The sequence below is a fragment of the Haematobia irritans genome, chromosome 2, assembly GCF_050003625.1.
Source record: "Haematobia irritans isolate KBUSLIRL chromosome 2, ASM5000362v1, whole genome shotgun sequence".
In the NCBI taxonomy this organism is placed as follows: domain Eukaryota; kingdom Metazoa; phylum Arthropoda; class Insecta; order Diptera; family Muscidae; genus Haematobia; species Haematobia irritans.
Window position 1 is genome coordinate 73982740 of NC_134398.1, and position 24980 is coordinate 74007719.

The 24980-nt window shown below is 30.4% G+C and overlaps 1 pseudogene; it reads left to right on the forward strand.

The window, feature by feature from the left end:
• The first annotated feature begins 705 nt into the window (after nt 1–705).
• The window catches only part of LOC142225516 (aquaporin AQPAn.G-like), a 33242-nt pseudogene continuing 8967 nt past the window's right edge, over nt 706–24980 (forward strand).

Genomic DNA, 24980 nt, shown 5'->3' on the forward strand with positions numbered 1-24980 from the left:
GGTGTTAAGAACTAAAAAACATCGTGGATGTGAGAAAGATGTGAGGGAAAATTCAATTAGAGGGAAATGCAATTTTTTTTTTGAGTTTGTCCTTATGAAATTGTTTTTACATCCTGGAAAAGAATAATCGTTTATCACAAAAAGTATATACTTTTCTCCCAAATACACATCCTTACAGCGAAAAGCAAATGAGAAACGAACTTTGTCTAAAATTTCGTTTGGGAGGAAAGAAATATTTTTTTTGCGTGTATATATTTATGAAGACGATTATATTTTGGTCGAGTCTTGCCAAATAATGGATGGAAAAGATCCAAGGAATTGATTGCAAATAATTTTATATTTCTAAATTAATTAATTAAAAAAAGTAACCGTGAAAACAAGCTGGTTTGCAGCTGGAAAAGTGAACATAGTACTCAGCTATGAAACTTCAAAATGTGTCATATAAAGACTTAATGTAAAAAAAGAACAGTGCTTGATATCAACGAAATGGGCTATGATCTTGGAACAAAAATTCTTTTTTTTTCTTTTTTTTTATTGCAAAAATAAAAATTTTGTAAAAATACATTTATTTGGTGCTAAAATGTTGGCATTTTCGTAGAAATTCAAAAAATAAAGAAAATAAAAATATAACTAACATCTCTATTTCTAAAACGATAACGCATACCGTGGGATTTATCTGTTGTACTTATACTAAATTTATTTACATTTTTTCAGTTACTATAGTCGAAAATATGGCAGGAAAATTCCAGTACACGTTGGGTATAAATGAATTAAAATCAAAGGAATTTCGTTTATGGCAATCACTTATAGGTGAATTTATTGGTGAGTTTTCTAAAGCCTAAGAAAATACTTGTACGTGACACCTTGAATTACCTTCTTGACTAAGGTTTCATGTTACTCCATCCAAATTAATTTCTTATCTTCTTTTTTCAGGAAATTTAATACTGAATTTTTTTGCATGCGGTGCATGTACACAACCAGAAGATGGAACATTCAAAGCTCTTGCATTTGGTTTAGGTGTTTTCATGGCAATCACGGTAAGTGCATATCCATGAGTAGATGTCTATGTTTGAAATATCTGTTACAATATGAAAAAATTAAAAATATATAAAAATTGCCTGAGACTCAGGTTAACGTTAAAGATCCCCCTACACTGAAAAAACAGTGAACCCTTTTCCATTGCAAAATGAACTAAACTGTAGTAATATTGACCATGATTTAGCCCTTAAGATTTGTTTCAACTTGTCTAGTTTATAATTCTCTTAAATTTGAGTTCATCTATAACATTATATTTTAGTTCATTTTTACAACACCATAAGATTTATATACCCCTACCAAGTTAAAAAGTCAGTATTATTTTGGTTTACTTGCTTTTTTTTTGGGAAACCCGATAATAAAAATTGGTTAACAGTCTCTTTAAAATATTGGCGACTAAACTATTTTTAAATCAATCATTCCACAGTACAGAGAATTTAAATAATTAAAGGAACAACAAACCGTTTTACTATTATGAAAATTTGCATACATTAAAATTAAACTTTCTTTAAGCAAAAGTACTTTATTATAAAAACTTATGATGAATGTTCTTAATACAATGTTTTTGTGAATAAAAATTATGACCACGTGGAACAAGAAAGTAGTTTATTTTAACTCGTTTTTTGGACATTTTGACTTTTCCTTAGTTTTTTATTCATTGTAAGTATATTTTTCTTTTCAATGGCTCTATTAACCATGTTCCTTAATCTATATCTATCCATAAAGCTCGAAAAAAATAATTGTATAAATAGATATTTTTCACATATCTTGCTGAAAAAAATGGAAGGAATAATGAAAATTGTTCAAAATTAACATGTAACAAAATATAATTTTTAGCTCTTTAAATTAGCTTGTAACTTACCATATTTGGGGGCATTTTATTAAATGGTGCAAGGAACTCAACTTTTCTTAGATAAACGTACCTCATAAAGTTTGTACCTGAAACAATTAGAGAAATAATGAATTAAGTAATATATTAACTCATAAAACTGTGTTGTTATCGATGTGAAGGACATAATACAATAAATATTCTTGTTAAAAGAAAGCCAAAGTGTTATTATAAAACTTACCAATTCTCTATTAAATTGTACGCTGAGGTTAAAAAGTTATCGATATCCATTTGGGGTTGCTCTGAAATTAAATATTTATTTTTTTCATTAAATAAAAAACATTAAATTTGTTTCCAAAAAATCTAATTAAAGAAATAATATGCATAAAAAAGTTAATATTCTGGTTAAAAGAATGTCAAAGCAAGCTTACCAATTTATAAAAAATGTTTCCAAATTGTTATTCTGAAATCAAATGTTTGTTTTTTACATTAAAAATATTAAATTGGTTTCCAAAAATATTTGATTAAAGTAATACTAAAAAAAGGTATTAAAAACCTGTAATTTTGATAATAAAAAGGTCATAAAAACGTAAATATTCTACTGAATAGAAAGTCAATTTTTAAAAGAAAACTTAACACTTCTCTATTAAATTATACGCTGAGGAGAAATATAAAAAATTGCCCGAATCCATCTGGGGTTGCTCTTAAATATTATTTTACAACAAAGAAAAACATGAAACTGGTTAAAAAAAAAAATAATAATAATAATTAGCAAATAATAATATACATAAAGAATATTATTTTTTAAAAGAAAACCACATTGAAAAAAGAACACTTACCTATTTATGATTAAACTATACGCATACAATTTTCCAAATTCATCTGGGGTTACTCTGAAATTGAATATTTATTTTTTACATTGAATAATAAAAATTAAATTAGATAAAACAATTTCAATATACTTTCAATTTCAGCATTTTTTCCTAAATATTGAACATTCTTAATAACTTTTTTCTAAGCTACCGATCATCACTTCGCCATCGTACACCTCATCACTAAAATATTAATAACTTTCATTTAAAAGTTTTAATAAACAAACACCAATATATGTCTCAAAAAACCAAAATATTCCATACCTTTATATGCCCTTGTTACATACTTGCTAAAAAGGTGCAACAGCCCACGCCAACTATACAACTGAAGCATGCCAAACAAAACCAAGCAAAACCAAAACATTCCTACAACAACAAAAACACATGTGCCTTCCTTGAAAACAACACCTCATCCAGTCAAATAAACCATTCGCGAATAATAAACACACACACAAACCACTGAAAGAACAAAAATAACAAGTATATACGGCCGTAAGTTCGGCCAGGCCGAAGCTTATGTACCCTCCATCATGGATTGCGTAGAAACTTCTTCTAAACACTGCCATCCACAATCGAATTACTTAAGTTGCGGTAACGCTTGCCGATGGCAAGGTATCTTAAAACCTCCTAACACCATCTTCTAAATTGTATGTAAGTCCATACGTGGTATATATTAAATCAAAAAAGATCGATCCAATACGTATATAATTCAGTTTGACAAAGTAGACATAAAATTTTGACAAAATTTTCTACAGAAATAAAATTTTAATAAAATTTTCTAAAGAAATAAAATTTTCACAAAATTTTCTATAGAAAGAAAAATTTTGACAAAATTTTCTATAGAAAGAAATTTTGACAAAAATTTCTACAGAAATAAAATTTTAACAAAATTTTCTATAGAATAAACTTTTGACAAAATATTCTATAGAAGTAAAATCTTGGTAGATTATTTTTGGCTCGAGTGGCAACCATGATTATGAATCGAATAAAATTTGAACAAAATTTTCTATAGAAATAAAATTTTGACAATGATGAAAATTTTATTATGAACCGAATAAAATTTTAACAAAATTTTCTCTAGAAATAAAATTTTGACAAAATTTTCTATAGAAATAAAATTTTGACAAAATTTTCTATATAAATAAAATATGGATATGGACCAATTTTTGTGTGATTGGACCAATTTTGGTATGGTTGTTAGCGACCATATACTAACACCACGTTCCTAATTTGAACCGGATCGGATGAATTTTGCTCCTCCAAGAGGCTCCGGAGGTCAAATGTAGAGAACGTTTTATATGGGGGCTATATATAATTATGGACCGATATGGACCAATTCTGGCACGGTTGCTAAAGATCATATACTAACACCATGTTCAAAATTACAACCGGATTGGATGAAATTTGCTTCTCTTGGAGACTTCGCAAGCCAAATCTGGGGATCGGCTTATATGGGGGCTATATATAATTATGAACCGATGTGGACCAATTTTTGCATGGTTATTAGAGACCATATAACAATATCATGTACCAAATTTCAGGCGAATCGCATGAAATTTGCTTCTCTTTGAGGCTCCGCAGACCAAATCTGGGGATCGGTTTATATGGGCTCTATATATAATTATGGACCGATGTGGACCAATTTTTGCACGGTTGTTAGAGACCATATACCAATACCATGTACCAAATTTCAGCCGGATCGGATGCAATTTTCTTCTCTTGGAGGCTTTGCAAGCCAAATCTGGAGATCGGTTTATATGGGGTCTATATATAATTATGGACCGATGTGGACCAATTTTTGCATAGTTGTTAGAGACCATATACCAACATCATGTACCAAATTTCAGCCGGATCGGATGTAATTTGCTTCTCTTTGAGGCTTCGCAAGCCAAATCTGGAGATCGGTTTATATGGGCTCTATATATAATTATGGACCGATGTGGACCAATTTTTGCATGGTTGTTAGAGACCATATACCAACATCATGTACCAAATTTCAGCCGGATCGGATGAAATTTGCTTCTCTTTGAGGCTCCGCAAGCCAAATCTGGGGATCGGTTTATATGGGGGCTATATATAATTATGGACCGATATGGACCAATTTTTGCATGATTGTTAAAGACCATATACCAACACTATGTACCAAATTTCATCCGGATCGAATGAAATATGCTTCTCTTAGAGGCTCCGCAACCCAAATCTGGGGATCGGTTTATATGGGGGCTATATATAATTATGGACCGATGTAGACCAATTATTGCATGGTTGTTAGAGACCATATACCAACATCATATACCAAATTTCAGCCGGATCGGATGAAATATGCTTCTGTTAGAGGCTCCACAAGCCAAATCCGAGGGTCCCTTTATATGGGGGCTATACGTAAAAGTGGACCGATATTTTCAATACCATCCGACCTACATCGATAACAACTACTTGTGCCAAGTTTCAAGTCGATAGCTTGTTTCGTTCGGAAGTTAGCGTGATTTCAACAGACGGACGGACGGACATGCTTAGATCGACTCAGAATTTCACCACGACCCAGAATATATATACTTTATGGTGTCTTAGAGCAATATTTCGATGTGTTACAAACGGAATGACAAAGTTAATATACCCCTATCCTATGATGGAGGGTATAAAAACAACCCCACGCTCAGATATACACAACATTCCCATCTCTCGCTACCATTTCTCATTATTGTATTGCAATACATGTAATAACATTAACATGTAATAAAATATAATTTTTAGCTCTTTAAATTAGCTTGTAACTTACCATATTTGGGGGCATTTTATTAAATGGTGTAAGGAATTCAACTTTTCTTAGATAAACGTACCTCATAAAGTTTGTACCTGAAACAATTAGAGAAATAATGAATTAAGTAATATATTAACTCATAAAACTGTGTTGTTATCGATGTGACGGACATAATACAATACATATTCTTGTCAAAAGAAAGCCAAAGTTTTAATATAAAACTTATCAATTCTCTATTAAATTGTAAGTTGAGGTTAAAAAGTTATCGAAATTCATTTGGGGTTACTCTGAAATTAAATATTTATTTTTTACATTAAATAGAAAACATTAAATTGGTTTCCAAAAAATCTAATTAAAGAAATAATATGCATAAAAAAACTGAATATTCTGGTTAAAAGAATATTAAAGAAAGCTTACTAATTCATAAAAATGTTTCCAAATGTTATTCTGAAATTAAATATTTGTTTTTTTTTTTTACATTAAAAATATTAAATTGGTTTCCAAAAATATTTGATTAATGTAATACTAAAATAAGGTATTAAAAACCTGTAATTTTGATGCTAAAAAGGTCATAAAAATGTAAATAATCTAGTGAAAAGAAAGCCAATTTTTAAAAGAAAACTTACCACTTCTCTATTAAATTATACACTGAGGAGGAATATACAAATATGCCCGAATCCATCTTGGGGTTGCTCTGAAATTAAATATTTTTTTACAACAAAGAAAAACATTAAACTGGTTTAAAAAAAAAAATAGTAATAATTATCAAATAATGACATAATGACATAAATAAAAAATATCCTTTTTAAAAGAAAACCACATTTTAAAAAGAATACTTACCAATTTATGGTTAAACTATATGCTAAGGTGTAACAAAAATTTTCCAAAAATATTTGATTAAAGTAATACTAAAATAAGGTATTAAAACCTGTAATTTTGACAATAAAAAGATCATTAAAACGTAAATATTGCAGTGAAAAGAAAGCCAATTTTTAAACGAAAACTTACCACTTCTCTATTAAATTATATGCTGAGGATAAATATAAAAATTTGCCCGAATCCATCTGGGGTTGCTCTTAAATTAAATATTTTTTTACAACAAAGAAAAACATGAAACAGGTTAAGAAAATAATAATAATTAGCAAATAATAATATACATAGAGAATATTATTTTTTAAAAGAAAACCACATTGAAAAAGAACTCTTACCTATTTATCATTAAACTATACGCTGAGGTGTAACAAACAATTTTCCAAATTCATTGAATATTTATTTTTTACATTGAATAATAAAAATCAAATTAGATAAAACAATTTCAATATACTTTCCATTTCAGCATTTGTCCTACATATTGAACATTCTTAATAACCTTTTTCTAAGCTACCGATCATCACTTCGCCATCGTAGATCTCATCGCTAAAATATTAATAACTTTCATTTAAAAGTTTTAATAAACAAACACCAATATATGTCTCAAACAACCGAAATATTCCATACCTTTATATTCCCTTGTTACATACTTGCTAAAAAAGATGCAACAGCCCACGCCAACGCCAACTATACAACTGAAGCATGCCAAACAAAACCAAGCAAAACCAAAACATTCCTACAACAACAAAAACACATGTGCCTTCATTGAAAACAACACCTCATCCAGACAAATAAACCATTCGCGAATAATAAACACACACACACAAACCACTGAAATAACAAAAATAAAAACAACCCCACGCTCAGATATACACAACATCCCCATCACTCGCTACCACTTCTCATTATTCCATTGCATGCATACTCTTAAATGCATATCAGTATAAGAACGATGAAACGTTTAACTTAAAACTAGCAAAAACTTCATGAAATGATATCTATCCATTTTTGACGAAAATGTCTATACATTAATTACATGTGAACTAAAAATATTTCATTGAGAAATGTTGTACTAACTATTATAAACTATAGGAATTGCCACTAAGAAATTGCTATCCGCTTTCAAGTTCAATTTTCGTAAAAAAAATATTTTCTCATACAAAAACTCTTTATAGTAAATTACACTTATTATTTAGAAAGTATTTTACATTTCATAAGTAGTTTTATAGTATGACGAAAGAATTTTTAACTACCAGTTAAGAAAATTTTTAAGGAAATTTCCATCGTATTTTGAAGGCTATGAACTAAACGATTGCTACTTAAAACTTGTAAAATTTCCTTTCGAGTAGTTAATTTTCGTTGAAGATACGAAAAATGAACTAAAATTCTGGAAAATTCTTGTAATAAATTATTGTAAAAATCTGCTTAAATTTACCAGACACTTTTTTTTCTGTGTAGAACAAAAAGCGCAGTATAAACAGAAAAAAGTTAAGTGTTTTGGAAACTTCCATCTTTGTTATGAACACATGTTAAATTTTGTTTCGATCTGGCAACTCCCTCATATAGAAACAGGTGTTCAAAAAAGACGCATCCGCAATTTTTTTACAATGGAAAAATTAGAAATGCGTGCTGTCATTAAATATTTACATAAAAAAGGTTTTTCGGGACAAGAAATTCATAATGATATGGTGAATGTGTTGGGTGAAAGTGCTCATTCAAATGCAACAGTAAAAAATTGGGTTGCTGAATTTAAACATCATTGAAGATGAACCACAATCATTGAAGATGAACCACGTAGTGGACGTCCAAAAATAGCAACAACAACAGAAATTGTAGCCAAAGTGCATGATATGGCATTAAATGATCGACGAATAAAAGTGCGTGAAATTGCTAATATCATGGACATCTCAAATGATCCAGTCCATTTAATTTTGCATGAAGAACTACAAATGAAAAAGCTTTCTGCAAGATGGGTGCCTCATTTGTTAACAGTCGATCAAAAACGCATAAGAATGAACATTTCTCAAGTTTATTTGGAGCGTTTTAAGCGAAATAAAATGGATTTTAAGCGTCGTTTTATAACTGTTGATGATACATGGATCCACCACTATACTCCAGAGACATAAGAACAATCCAAACAATGGACTGAAACTGGAGGAAGTGCCCCAAAGAAGGCAAAAACAATTCAATCGGCTGGTAAGGTTATGGCAACGGTTTTTTGGGACTTCAAAGGTATTTTATTGATTTTACCTGCAAAAGGGTAAAACAATAAATTCAGAGTACTATTGCAACCTTTTGGATCAATTAAATGTACAAATTCGAGAAAAACGTCCTGGCTTACAACACAAAAAAATAGTTTTTCATCAAGACAACGCACCAGTGCACAAGAGTGTTTTAACAATGGCAAAAATCAACGAATTAAAGTACGAGTTGCTTGACCACCCACTTTATTCTCCTGATTTAGCTCCCAGTGACTTTTACTTGTTCCCAAATCTAAAAAAGTCCTTACTGACAAGCGTTTTACCTCAAATGAAGATACAATTACAGTTGTAAACCACTATTTTGAAGACCTTGAGGAAAACTATTTTAATCAAGGGATAGAATTGCTAGAAAAGCGGTGGACTAAGTGTATTGAAATTTCAGGAGATTATATTGAAAAATTAAAATATTTTTGAAAAACTAACTATTCTCTTTCGTTGATTGGCTAAGAAGTTTCCGAACTGCCCTTGTACACAACAGCGTGCTGAATAGTCGCCTTAGTCAGAAAAGAACAGTGCTTGATGTAAACGAAATAGGCTGTGATTTTGGAATAAAGAGTATTTTTTTGCATATATACAAATTTTGTTACCAAAATTGTTTTTATGATAAAAGGACGGCGTTTCCCAAACTTTTTTTCCCATTTAGAAAATATACAAATAAATCCCAACAGTATCTGGCAATCACTTATATTTTATTGCACAATTGGTTTTGTGTGAGAAGCTGCATACGGAAAAGCCGAATCTGACGTACCACCATAAATTGTGTACAAAATAACAACAACAACGCTACATCTAACTATAAACACTCTTTTAATTTAATTTTAATTAATTTGATTTACTAAATTTAATAGATTGATTTAATATATCAGTTCGTTTAATGATTATTTCTCTAAAGCAAAAATGTTTTTATTTATTTTAAGCAAAAATGTGTTGCGAATTTCAAAATCTCGAGTCCTAAATTTAAAGCAAATAATATAACCTTTCTTTCAATTACGATTTCTTTATATTAAAGAAAAATTGGTATTACACAGAAAAAAAAGTGTCTCGTAAATTTAAGAAGATTTTTACAATAATTTATTACAAGAATTTTCCAGAATTTTAGTTCATTTTTCGTATCTTCAACGAAAATTAACTACTCGAAAGGAAATTTTACAAATTCTAAGTAGCAATCGTTTAGTTCATTGCCTACAAAATACGATGGAAATTTCCTTAAAAAATTTCTTAACTGGTAGTTAAAAATTCGTTTATCATGCTAGGTTAGGTTAGGTTAAAGTGGCAGCCCGATTAAGATTCAGGCTCACTTAGACTATTCAGTCCATTGTGAACTGGACTACTTGTGAAATGTAAAATATTTTCTAAATAATAAGTTCAATTTACCATAAGATTTTTTTGTATGAGAAAATATCTTTTTACGAAAAATGAACTTGAAAGTGGATAGCAATTTCTTACTGACAATTCCTATGGTTAATAATTGTTGGTAAAAAATTTCCCAATGAAATATTTTTAGTTCACATGTAATTAAATTTATAGACATTTTCGTCAAAAATGGGTAGATATCATTTCATGAAGTTTTTGCTAATTTCAAGTTAAACGTTTCATCGTTCTTATACTGATATGCATTTAAGAGTATTGTTTTTAGAGTAAATTGTGGACAGATGCGATGAACTAATGCATAGTACAGAGATCTTTCTCGTCAAAGTGGAATATGTTTAATGTAAAGATGATGTTACTTGAATTTTTTTTGAGAGTGAGAGCATGCAATGCAATAATGAGAAATGGTAGCGAGTGATGGGGATGTTGTGTATATCTGAGCGTGGGGTTGTTTTTGTTCTTTCAGTGGTTTGTGTGTGTTTATTATTGGCGAATGGTTTATTTGTCTGGATGAGGTGTTATTTTCAATGAAGGCACATGTGTTTTTGTTGTTGTAGGAATGTTTTGGTTTTGCTTGGTTTTGTTTGGCATGCTTCAGTTATATAGTTGGCGTTGGCGTGGGCTGTTGCATCTTTTTAGCAAGTATGTAACAAGGGAATATAAAGGTATGGAATATTTTGTTTTTTTTTTTTTTAGACATATATTGGTGTTTGTTTATTAAAACTTTGAAATGAAAGTTATTAATATTTTAGCGATGAGATGTACGATGGCGAAGTGATGATCGGTAGCTTAGAAAAAAGTTATTATGAATGTTCAATATTTAGGAAAAAATGTTGAAATGGAAAGTATATTGAAATTGTTTTATCTAATTTAATTTTTATTATTCAATGTAAAAAATAAATATTCAATTTAAGAGTAACTCCAGATGAATTTGGAAAATTGTTTGTTACACCTCAGCGTATAGTTTCATGATAAATAGGTAAAAGTTCTTTTTGAATGTGGTTTTCTTTTAAAAAATAATATTCTTTATGTATATTATTATTTGCTAATTATTATTATTTTTTTTTTTAACAAGTTTCATGTTTTTCTTTGTTGTAAAAAAATATCTAAGTTAAGAGCAACCCCAGATGGATTCGGGCAAATTTTTATATTTCTCCTCAGCGTATAATTTAATAGAGAAGTGGTAAGTTTTCTTTTAATAATTGGCTTTCTTCTCACTAGAATATTTACGTTTTAATGACATTTTTATTGTCAAAAATTACAGGTTTTAATACCTTATTTTAGTATTACTTTAATCAAATATTTTTGGAAAATTTTTGTTACACCTCAGCATATAGTTTAATCATAAATTGGTAAGTATTCTTTTTAAAATGTGGTTTTCTTTTAAAAAGGATATTTTTTATTTCTAAAGGGTGATTTGTTAAGAGCTTGATAACTTTTTTTTAAAAAAAACGCATAAAATTTGCAAAATCTCATCGGTTCTTTATTTGAAACGTTAGATTGGTCCATGACATTTACTTTTTGAAGATAATTTCATTTAAATGTTGACCGCGGCTGCGTCTTAGGTGGTCCATTCGGAAAGTCCAATTTTGGGCAACTTTTTCGAGCATTTCGGCCGGAATTGCCCGAATTTCTTCGGAAATGTTGTCTTCCAAAGCTGGAATAGTTGCTGGCTTATTTCTGTAGACTTTAGACTTGACGTAGCCCCACAAAAAATAGTCTAAAGGCGTCAAATCGCATGATCTTGGTGGCCAACTTACCGGTCCATTTCTTGAGATGAATTGTTCTCCGAAGTTTTCCCTCAAAATGGCCATAGAATCGCGAGCTGTGTGGCATGTAGCGCCATCTTGTTGAAACCACATGTCAACCAAGTTCAGTTCTTCCATTTTTGGCAACAAAAAGTTTGTTAGCATCGAACGATAGCGATCGCCATTCACCGTAACGTTGCGTCCAACAGCATCTTTGAAAAAATACGGTCCAATGATTCCACCAGCGTACAAACCACACCAAACAGTGCATTTTTCGGGATGCATGGGCAGTTCTTGAACGGCTTCTGGTTGCTCTTCACTCCAAATGCGGCAATTTTGCTTATTTACGTAGCCATTCAACCAGAAATGAGCCTCATCGCTGAACAAAATTTGTCGATAAAAAAGCGGATTTTCTGCCAACTTTTCTAGGGCCCATTCACTGAAAATTCGACGTTGTGGCAGATCGTTCGGCTATTCATGATGAAATGTCAAAGCATACTGAGCATCTTTCTCTTTGACACCATGTCTGAAATCCCACGTGATCTGTCAAATACTAATGCATGAAAATCCTAACCTCAAAAGAATCACCCTTTATCATTATTTGCTAATTATTATTATTATTATTATTTTTTTTTTGAAACTAGTTTAATGTTTTTCTTTGTTGTAAAAAAAAAATATTTAATTTCAGAGCAATCCCAAGATGGATTCGGGCATATTTTTATATTCCTCCTCAGCGTATAATTTAATAGAGAAGTGGTAAGTTTTCTTTTAAAATTTGGCTTTCTTTTCACCAGAATATTATCAAAATTACATGTTTTTAATACCTTATTTTAGTATTACAATAATCAAATATTTTTGGAAACAAATTTAATATTTTTATTGTAAAAAACAAATATTTAATTTCAGAATAACAATTTGGAAACATTTTTATGAATTGGTAAGCTTTCTTTAAAATTCTTTTAACCAGAATATTTAGTTTTTTTTGCATATTATTTCTTTAATTAGATTTTTTGGAAACTAATTTAATGTTTTCTATTTAATGTAAAAAATAAATATTTAATTTCAGAGTATCCCCAAATGAATTTCGATAACTTTTTAACCTCAGCGTACAATTTAATAGAGAATTGGTAAGTTTTATATTAAAACTTTGGCTTTCTTTTGACATGAATATTTATTGTATTATGTCCTTCACATCGATAACAACACAGTTTTATGAGTTAATATATTACTTAATTCATTATTTCTCTAATTGTTTCAGGTACAAACTTTATGAGGTACGTTTATCTAAGAAAACTTGAATTCCTTACACCATTTAATAAAATGCCCCCAAATATGGTAAGTTACAAGCTAATTTAAAGAGATTAAAAATTATATTTTATTACATGTTAATTTTTAGCAAATTTCATTATTCCTTCCATTTTTTTCAGCAAGATATGTGAATATACTAACGATGAATAAAAACCCAAGGAAAAGTCAAAATGTCCAAATAGCGAGTTAAAATAAACTACTTTCTTGTTCCACGTGGTCATAGTTTTTATTCACAAAAACATTGTATTAAGAACTCTCATCATAAGTTTTTATAATAAAGTACTTTTGCTTAAAGAAAGTTGAATTTTAATGTATGAAAATTTTCATAATAGTAAAACGGGTTGTTGTTCCTTTAATTATTTAATTTCTCTGTACTGTGGAATGATTGATTTAAAAATAGTTTAGTCGTCGACATTTTAAAGAGACTGTTAACCACTTTTTATTATCGGGTTTCCCAAAAACTAAGAAGGTAAACCAAAATAATACTGACTTTTTAACTTGGTAGGGGTATATAAATCTTATGGTGTTGTAAAAATGAACTAAAATACAATGTTATAGATTAACTAAAATTTAAGAGAATTATAAACTAGACAAGTTGAAAAAAATCTTAAGGGCTAAATCATGGTCAATATTACTACAGTTTAGTTCATTTTGCAATGGAAAAAGTTCACTGTTTTTTCAGTGTATTTAAGTTGCGTGTCCTAAAATTAAGTTTGCATAAAGCTTTTGAGAAGGCCTATCACACACTGAAAAAACAGTGAACCCTTTTCCATTGCAAAATGAACTAAACTGTAGTAATATTGACCATGATTTAGCCCTTAAGATTTTTTTCAACTTGTCTAGTTTATAATTCTCTTAAATTTTAGTTAATCTATAACATTGTATTTTAGTTCATTTTTACAACACCAAAAGATTTATATACCCCCACCAAGTTAAAAAGTCAGTATTATTTTGGTTTACTTGCTTATTTTTTGGGAAACCCGATAATAAAAAATGGTTAACAGTCTCTTAAAAATATCGACGACTGAACTATTTTTAAATCAATAATTCCACAGTACAGAGAAACTAAATAATTAAAGGAACAACAAACCGTTTTACTATTATGAAAATTTTCATACAATAAAATTAAACTTTCTTTAAGCAAAAGTACTTTATTATAAAAACTTATGATGAAAGTTCTTAATACAATGTTTTTGTGAATGAAAATTATGACCACGTGGAACAAGAAAGTAGTTTATTTTAACTCGCTTTTTGGACATTTTGACTTTTCCTTAGTTTTTTATTCATCGTAAGCATATTTTTCACATATCTTGCTGAAAAAATGGAAGGAATAATGAAAATTGTTAAAAATTAACATGTAATAAAATATAATTTTTTAGCTCTTTAAATTAGCTTGTAACTTACCATATTTGGGGGCATTTTAATAAATGGTGTAAGGAATTCAACTTTTCTTAGATAAACGTACCTCATAAAATTTGTACCTGAAACAATTAGAGAAATAATGAATTAAGTAATATATTAACTCATAAAATTGTGTTGTTATCGATGTGAAGGACATAATACAATAAATATTCTTGTTAAAAGAAAGCCAAAGTTTTAATATAAAACTTACCAATTGTCTATTAAATTGTACGCTGAAGTTGAAAAGTTATCGAAATTCATTTGGGGTTACTCTGAAATTAAATATTTATTTTTTACATTAAATAAAAAACATTAAATTGGTTTCCAAAAATCGAATTAAAGAAATAATATGCATAAAAAAGTAAATATTCTGGTTAAAAGAATATTAAAGAAACCTTACCAATTCATAAAAATGTTTCCAAATTGTTATTCTGAAATTAAATATTTGTTTTTTACATTAAAAATATTAAATTGGTTTCCAAAAATATTTGATTAATGTAATACTAAAATAAGGTATTAAAAACCTGTAATTTTGATAATAAAAAGTGACAAAAATGTAAATATTCTAGTGAAAAGAAAGCCAATTTATAAAAGAAAACTTACCACTTCTCTATTAAATTATACGCTGAGGAGAAATATACAAATTTGGCCGAATCCATCTGGGGTTGCTCTTAAATTAAATATTTTTTTACAACAAAGAAAAACATGAAACTGGTTAAAAAAATAATAATAATAATTAGCAAATAATAACATACATAAAGAATATTATTTTTTAAAAGAAAACCACATTGAAAAAAGAACACTTACCTATTTATAATTAAACTATACGCTGAGGTGTAACAAACAATTTTCCAAATTCATCTAGAGTTACTCTGAAATTGAATATTTTTTACATTGAATAATAAAAATTAAATTAGATAAAACAATTTCAATATACTTTCCATTTCAGCATTTTTTCCTAAATATTGAACATTCTTAATAACTTTTTTCTAAGCTACCGATCATCACTTCGCCATTGTACACCTCATCGCTAAAATATTAATAACTTTCATTTAAAAGTTTTAATAAACAAACACCAATATATGTCTCAAAAAAACCAAAATATTCCATACCTTTATATTCCCTTGTTACATACTTGCTAAAAAGCAACAGCCCACGCCAACGCCAACTATACAACTGAAGCATGCCAAACAAAACCAAGCAAAACCAAAACATTTCTACAACAACAAAAACACAGGTGCCTTCATTGAAAACAACACCTCTTCCAGACAAATAAACCATTCGCGAATAATAAATACACACACAAACCACTGAAAGAACAAAATTAAAAACAACTCCACGCTCAGATATACACAACATCCCCATCACTCGATACCATTTCTCATTATTGCATTGCATGCTCTCACTCTCAAAAAATTTCAAGTAACATCATCTTTACATTAAACATATTCCACTTTGACGAGAAAGATCTCTGTACTATGCATTAGTTCATCGCATCTGTCCACAATTTATTCTAAAAACAATACTCTTAAATGCATATCAGTATAAGAACGATGAAACGTTTAACTTAAAATTAGCAAAAACTTCATGAAATGATATCTACCCATTTTTGACGAAAATGTCTATAAATTTAATTACATGTGAACTAAAATATTTCATTGAGAAATGTTGTACCAACTTTTATTAACTATAGGAATTGCCAGTAAGAAATTGCTATCCGCTTTCCAGTTCAATTTTCGTCAAAAAATATTTTCTCATACAAAAACTCTTTATAGTAAATTACACTTATTATTTAGAAAGTATTTTACATTTCATAAGTAGTTTTATAGTATGACGAAAGAATTTTTAACTACCAGTTAAGAAAAGTTTTAAGGAAATTTCCATCGTAGTCTGTAGGCTATGAACTAAACGATTGCTACTTAAAATTTGTAAAATTTCCTCTCGAGTAGTTAATTTTCGTTAAAGATACGAAAAATGAACTAAAATTCTGGAAAACTCTTGTAATAAATTATTGTAAAAATCTTCTTAAATTTACGAGACACTTTTTTTTCTGTGCACAAATATTAAACATTTTCCAGATGTTTTCTAAAGAAATCTTTGTTACCCCATAAAGGTGTATTTTCGCTCTCCTGTAAAATTGAATTTATAGACTTATGGGGTTTTCTCATAATTCCACACAATTTTATTATCAAAATTCGTGCTCTGTTAAGAAAGTTCATCCACACTTCTTCCAAAAATTTTTGAGAAATTGTCCTATCTCGTCGCCAGTAAAAAAGCGTCGCCAAAAGTAGTGAAAATGTTCGTTTTGGATCCGGAAGTAGTGCAAAATTTGCGCAGAAGCGATGAATTTAACACGGGCTTGTCATAGGCCGAATGTCCACCATTTCAACGAGTTGTAAATAATTGAATTAAAGGAACTTTCTGTGTAGTTGAAATAAAGAACATCTTTGGGAGTACATCTTTTGGAAGTGCTTTTAAAGTTGTGCCTTTGGAAGAACTTCCAAATTTTTTGCTGGGGCGTTTTGTCATAATTCCACAGTATTCAATAATTTGCAAGCATACACTGAAAAAACAGTGAACCCTTTTCCATTGCAAAATGAACTAAACTGTGGTAATATTGACCATGATTTAGTCCTTAAGATTTTTTCAACTTGTCTAGTTTATACTTTTCTTCAATTTTAGTTCATCTATAACATTGTATTTTAGTTCATTTTTACAACACCATAAGATTTATATACCCCTACCAAGTTAAAAAGTCAGTATTATTTTGGTTTACTTGCTTATTTTTTGGGAAACACGGTGAAGTCTCTTTGGTGAAGAGTCTCTTTAAAATGTCGACGACTAAACTATTTTTAAATTAATCATTCCACAGTACAGAGGAATTAAATAATTAAAGGAACAACAAACCGTTTTACTATTATGAAAATGTTCATACATTAAAAGTAAACTTTCTTTAAGCAAAAGTACTTTATTATAAAAACTTATGATGGAAGTTCTTAATACAATGCTCTTTGTGAATAACAATTACGGCCGCATGGAACAAGAAAGTAGTTTATTTTATCTCACTGTTTGGACATTTTGACTTATCCTTAATTTTTTATTCATCGTAGGTAATTTTTCACATATCTTGCTGGAAAAAAATGGAAGCAATAATGAAAATTAACACCATGTAATGAAATATAATTTTTAATTCTTCATTTTAGCTTGTAACTTACCATATTTGGGGGCATTTTATCAAATGGTGTAAGGAATTCAACTTTTCTTTGGAAAACGTATCTCATAACATTTGTACCTGAAACAATTAGAGAAATAATGAAGTATTCTATATAAACTCATAAAACTTTGTTGTTATCGGTGTGAAGGATATAATAAAATAAATAAAACTTTTTCGCTCACGATGAAAATTATAGCGTCTTGAAATGAGCCGTAGTCAAAATGACGAAGGATGACGTTAATGTACAAATAATAAGGATGATTGTCCAGGGTTAAAAGGAAGTTAAAGAATCCTTACCAATGCACTATTAAATTACAAGTACTAAAAAGTACAAGTACAAGAGTACTAAAAATGTTTCCAAATTTTTAAGGGGTTATTCTGAAATTAAATATTTGGTTTTTACATTAAAAATATTACATTGGTTTCCAAAAAATTGATTAAAGAAATACTAAAATAAGGTATTAAAATCCTGCAATGTTGATGATAAAAAGGTCAAAAAAACGTAAATATTCTAGTCGAAAGAAAGCCAATTAAATAATTAATTTATAATAATATACATAAAAAATATTCTTTTTAAAGAAAGCCATATTAAAAAAATACTTACCAATTTATGGCTTAACTATACGCTGAGATATAACAAAAAATTTCCAAATTCATCTGGAATTGAATATTAATTTTATACATTGAATAATAAAAATTTCAATACACTTTCAATATCAACATATTTTCCAAAATATTCTTAATAACTTTTTTTCTAAACTACCGATAAAATATTAATAACTTTCATTTAAAAGGTGTAATAAACAAACACCAAAAATCCAAAATATTCCATGCCTTTATATTCCCTTATTGCATACCTGCTTAAAAAATGCAACAGCCCACGCCAACGCCAACTATATAACTGAAGCATGCCAAACAAAACCAAAAAATATCGGAAATATTTAAATTGCATAAAATTTAGCAAATCTGCATTTATGATTTATAGGTCGATATATACTAATTAGAGTATAGGTAAATTTGAATCATTTTTTCGAATTTTCGACTTAAAAGTGATATATGGAAGTTATATCTAAATCCGAACCAACTTCAACTAAATTCGGTACGCATATTTATAATGTTAATTCTACTCCCTGTGCAAAATTTCACGTAACTCGGAGTAAACATTTGGCCTCTGGCGTCATAGGAGTGTAAATCGGGCGAAAGCTATATATGGGATCTATATCTAAATCTGAACCGATTTCAACCAAATTCGGTGTGCATATTTATAATATTAATTTTACTCCCTGTGCAAAATTTTACGTAACTCGGAACAAAAAATTTGGTCTCTGGGGCCATAGGAGTGTAAATCAGGCGAAAGCTATGTATGGGAGCTATATCTAAATCTGAACTGATTTCAATCAAATTCGGTGTGGACATTTTTAATGTTAATTCTGCTCCCTGTGCAAAATTTCACGTAAATCGGAACAAAACATTGAGCTCCAGGGCCATAGGAGTGTAAATCGGGCGAAAGCTATATATGAGAGCTATATCTGAATCTGAACCGATGTGAATGATATTTTGCATTTACGAGACTCACAAAATATTCGATTATACGAAATTTGAAGAAGATCGGTTGATAAATACGTAATTTCTGACCAGATCTGTTATAAATATATATATGAAAAATTTGGCGCACATACCGATGCTATTAAACGTACTCCATGTGCAAAATTTGAAGCAAGTCAGGGCAAAACTCTGGCTTTTGAGGCCATATAAGCCCAAATCGGACGAAAGATATATATGGGAGCTATATCTAAATCTGAAGCGATTTTAACCAAAGTTGGCACACATAACGACAACATTAAACGTACCTCTCGTGCAAAATTTGAAGCAAGTCAGGGCAAAACACTGGCTTTTGAGGTCACATAAGTACAAATCGGACGAAAGACATATATGGGAGCTATATCTAAATCTGAACCGATTTCCATCAAATTTACCAAGCATTGGTAGAATGTCAATTCTACTCTCTGTGCAAAATTTCGGGAAAATCGGTAGTAAACTTTGGCCTCTGTTGCGATATTAGTCTAAATCGGACGAAAGATATATATGGGAGCTATATCTAAATCTGAACCGATTTGGCTGATATTTTGAAAGTTTTTCGAGACTCATAAAATATTCGGATGTACTGAATTTGAAGAACATCGGTTGATAAACACGCCAATTATGACCAGATCGGGGATAAATTTATATGGCAGCTATATGTAAATCTTAACCGATCAAAATCAATAGCGATTGTTTTTGTTGCAAAGAACGACCCTGTGCCAAATTTGAAGACGATTGGACTTAAACTGCGACCTGTACTTTGCGTACAAAAATACATGAACAGACAGACGGACATCGCTAAATCGACTCAGAATTTATTATTATACCCTGTACCACAGTAGTGGTGAAGGGTATAAAAAACAACCCTACGCTCATGTATACACAACGTACCCAGCCCTCACTACCATTTCTCATTAATGCATTACTGCCACTCAAACAAAACTCAAGTAACATCATCTTTACATTATTCACATTCCAGTATGCCGATAAACATTAGTTCATCGCATCTGTTGACAATTCACTCTAACAATAATATTCGTAAAGGCGCACCAGTTTATGAACGATGAAACGTTTAACTTAAAATTTGCAAAAACTTCATGAAATGTTATCTACCATTCTTGACGAAAATGTGTATAAATTTAATTACATGTGAACTAAAAATATTTCATTGGGTAATTTTCTACCAACAATTATTAACTATAGGAATTGTCAGTAAGAAATTGCTACACGCAAAGAAAAAAAACGTTTGGAAAACGTGTACCGAAAACGTTTTTCTTTTGTTAGAGTTTTTTGAATTGCTTCGAAAATTTTAAACTTTTATCACCAAAAAAATTCGTTTGTTACAAAATTTTTATTTTTTCAATAAAAAAAGTTATTTTTGAAATAACAACACAGTCCATTTCGTTTATATCAAACACTGTTCTTTTCTGCTTTTAGGTCTTTAATAAGACACATTTTACAGTTCAAAATTTAATATAGTACAATGTAATGTTGAACATTTTTTCGGAATCTTCCGAATATATCTGGAATATATGTAAAAAAAAAAACAAAAGCAAAAAAAAAAACTTTGGCCGAAGCAGGGATCGAACCCACGACCCTTGGCATGAGAGTCGGACGTAGCTACCACTGCTCCACGGTGCCAAACTAAATGTTTGTTTCTGTTAAATAAACTTTGTTTATTCGGTTCGTGGGCGCCGCAAGCTATGCTATATAAATATAACTTATATGGATATTTATCTATTGATGACCATAACAGGTACATAGCTCAGTGGTTAGTGTGTTGGCTTACAATGTGCATGGTCCGCGGTTCGATTCTCCGTCCAGGCGAAAGGTAAAAAAAATTTTAAAAATTTATAAAATCGTATAATTTCTTCTACATTGTTGGTATTACAGGAAAAGGTGTTAAGAACTAAAAATCCTCGTGGATGTGAGAAAGATGTGAGGGACAATGCAATTAGCAAGAAAATAATGATTTTTTTTTGAGCTAGTCTTTATGAAATTGTTTTTACATCCTGGAAAAGAATAAACGTTTATCACAAAAAGTATATACTTTTCTTCCAAATACACTTCCTTACAGCGAAAAGCAAATGAGAAATGAACTTTGTTTGTCTAAAATTTCGTTTGGGAGGAAAGAATTATTTTTTTGCGTGTATGCACTTTCAAGTTAATTTTTCGTAAAAAAATATTTTCTCATACAAAAAAATTGCACTTATTATTTAGAAAGTACTTTACATGTCACAAGTAGTTTTATAACATGACAAACGAATTTAATGTTATATTCGTTTGTCATGTTTAACTACCAGTTAATAATTTTTTAAGGAAATCCATCGTATTTTGTAGGCCATGAACTAAACGATTGTTACTTCGAATTTGTAAAATTTCCTTTTGTATTTTGTAGGCCATGAACTAAACGATTGCTACTTCGAACTTGTAAAATTTCCTTTCGAGTAGTTAATTCTCGTTGAAGATGCGAAAAATGAACTAAAATTCTGGAAAATTCTTGTAATAAATTATTGTAAAAATCTTCTTAAATATACGAGACACTTTTTTTCTGTGTAGTTCGTTTGTTAGAATTATATGCCCAACTGAATGACAGTGAATCAAAACACGAAACGTGCAACAGCTGTTTAAACCAGTGTTGCCAAAATTACAATAGCACCCTTTATGTGCACGCAGTGTACACTTTGAGTGTATCCTGATGTGCACGTATAAAATTTATTTATTTTTGGGAAACGAAATTTTACACCAACCACGCTTTTTTGGTTGCTACAGTTGGTTTCTTCCTAAAGTTCGTTAGGAACAAAAGTGACAACACGTACCATCATAAACAAATTTATTATTATTTTTATTCTTCAATTCTAGCATAATTAATTAACACACAATCAAATCTATATCCAAACAGATTGTTGGGCATCTTAGCGGAGGGCATGTGAATCCTGCTGTCACAATAGGAATGTTAGTTGCTGGACGAATTAGTGTTCTCCGATCCCTCTTATACATAATTTTCCAATGTTTGGGTGCAATAGCTGGCACAGCCGCTGTTAAGGTAAATTAAAATTTGCTTAAAACTAAACAAAATGTATATTTAAACTCTATTTCAACAATCAGGCTCTTTTAAATGAAGAATACTATGGGGGTTGGGCCATACGAATTTAGCAACTAACATAACCGAACTCCAAGGACTTGGTATCGAGTTCTTCTTAGGATTAGTTTTGGTGCTGACGGTATTTGGAGCCTGCGATGCTAATAAACCCGGTTAGTATTTATTAGAACGACATTGTCTAGCTTAGTAACGATTTTTCTAAATATTTACAGATTCTCGGTACACTGCCCCCTTGGCTATTGGAATGGCGGTTACACTGGGCCATTTGGGGAACAATTCATTATACCGGAGCAAGTATGAATCCTGCACGCACGATGGGAACAGCATTTGCCACCAATAACTGGGAAGCCCACTGGGTCTATTGGGCAGGTCCTATTCTTGGAGGAATAACAGCAGCTTTAATTTATACTCAAATTTTGGAGAAACCAGCTGATCCAAAAGTTAGTCAAGTATCAGAAAAATACAGGACACAAGCCGATGAGCGTGAGGTGAGATTCATAGAGTAATTCAAACTTTGAATTTAAAGGATATGACATTGCGGACTAACTAAATTCAATTTATGGAGTCAAAATAGAGACAAAAGTTTCACATACAAGAAAACTGAACAATTAACTGAGGAGAACTCCCTTTTAAAATATTCCGGGGTTCATCTATTATCCGACGTATTTGGAATTTCACACGGTTTGGTTTTCAGTAATCATCGATCACCCTATATCTGGGATGGGCAGAGAGAAATTGTGTTTGTGTGCGTATCCGATTGATCGCTCTCTTTATGGATTTTCAAAGATAGGTTAGGTGGCAGCCCGATCTATCAGGCTCACTTAGACTATTCAGTCCATTGTGATACCACATAGGTGAACTTCTCTCTTATCACTGAGTGCTGCCCGATTCCATGTTAAGCTCAATGACAAGGGACCTCCTTTTTATAGCCGAGTCAGAACGGCATTCCACATTGCAGTGAAACCACTTAGAGAAGCTTTGAAACCCTCAGAAATGTCACCAGCATTACTGAGGTGGGATAATCCACCGCTGAAAAACATTTTGGTGTTCGGTCGAAGCAGGAATCGAACCCACGACCTTGTGGATGAACTATACTAAAAAATTACAGCTTAAAATCATAAAAAATACGTTTTTTTGTTCTTTGTCTATTCGTTTTATTCGTAATACTACACCCTCAAAAAAAAATCGCTTCTTTAACATATGTTCCAAACATATTTTGCAGGAAGCACATATATTATTGCATACTGCCGAAACATTAATATGTTTGTTTTATGTAAACATATTATATGTTTGGAAGCATTTTGAGCCAAAAATATTATATGCTTGGAAGAATTTTTCCCAAACACGATTGTGCTCATTCCCTAACATACTCGTAATTTTCACTTCCACGAAATTTTTTAGTTATTGGCACCTTTTTCTGTAATACAAATAATGTTGAAGAAATTATTCACTTTTATAAATTTTTTAAATTTTACCTTTCGCCTGCACGGAGAATCGAACCGAGGACCATACAGTTTGTAAGCCAACACACTATCCACTGGGCTACGTAACTGTTATAGTCACCAGTAGATAATTATCGTTTTAAGTTACATTTATATAGCATAGTTTGCAGCGCCCACGAGCCCATGCAAACATAACATTATTTAACAGAAACATACATTTGTTTGGCACGTGGAGCAGTGGTTAGCATGTCTGCCTTGCATACAAAGGGTCGTGGGTTCAATCCCTGCTCCGACAGAACATTTTTTTTTTGTTTTTTTTTTTTAATTTACACATTTATATTTATACTATATTAAATTTTTTTAAATGAAACTTCGAAATGTGTGTTATTAAAGATTTATAGTCAGTAACAGTGCTTGATATAAACGAAATTGACTGATTTTTGGATAAAATATTATTTTTTATTGCAAAAATAAAAATTTTTTAATAAAAACCTGTTTTTGTACAAAACTTTAAAATTTGGAAGGAATTCAAAAACTAACAAAAGAAGAATGTGGAGTCGAGTATAAACATTTATACATAATTTTATAATAAAGGGTGATTTGTTAAGAGCTTGATAACTTTTTTTAAAAAAAAAACGCATAAAATTTGCAAAATCTCATCGGTTCTTTATTTGAAACGTTAGATTGGTCCATGACATTTACTTTTTGAAGATAATTTCATTTAAATGTTGACCGCGGCTGCGTCTTAGGTGGTCCATTCGGAAAGTCCAATTTTGGGCAACTTTTTCGAGCATTTCGGCCGGAATAGCCCGAATTTCTTCGAAAATGTTGTCTTCCAAAGCTGGAATAGTTGCTGGCTTATTTCTGTAGACTTTAGACTTGACGTAGCCCCACAAAAAATAGTCTAAAGGCGTCAAATCGCATGATCTTGGTGGCCAACTTACCGGTCCATTTCTTGAGATGAATTGTTCTCCGAAGTTTTCCCTCAAAATGGCCATAGAATCGCGAGCTGTGTGGCATGTAGCGCCATCTTGTTGAAACCACATGTCAACCAAGTTCAGTTCTTCCATTTTTGGCAACAAAAAGTTTGTTAGCATCGAACGATAGCGATCGCCATTCACCGTAACGTTGCGTCCAACAGCATCTTTGAAAAAATACGGTCCAATGATTCCACCAGCGTACAAACC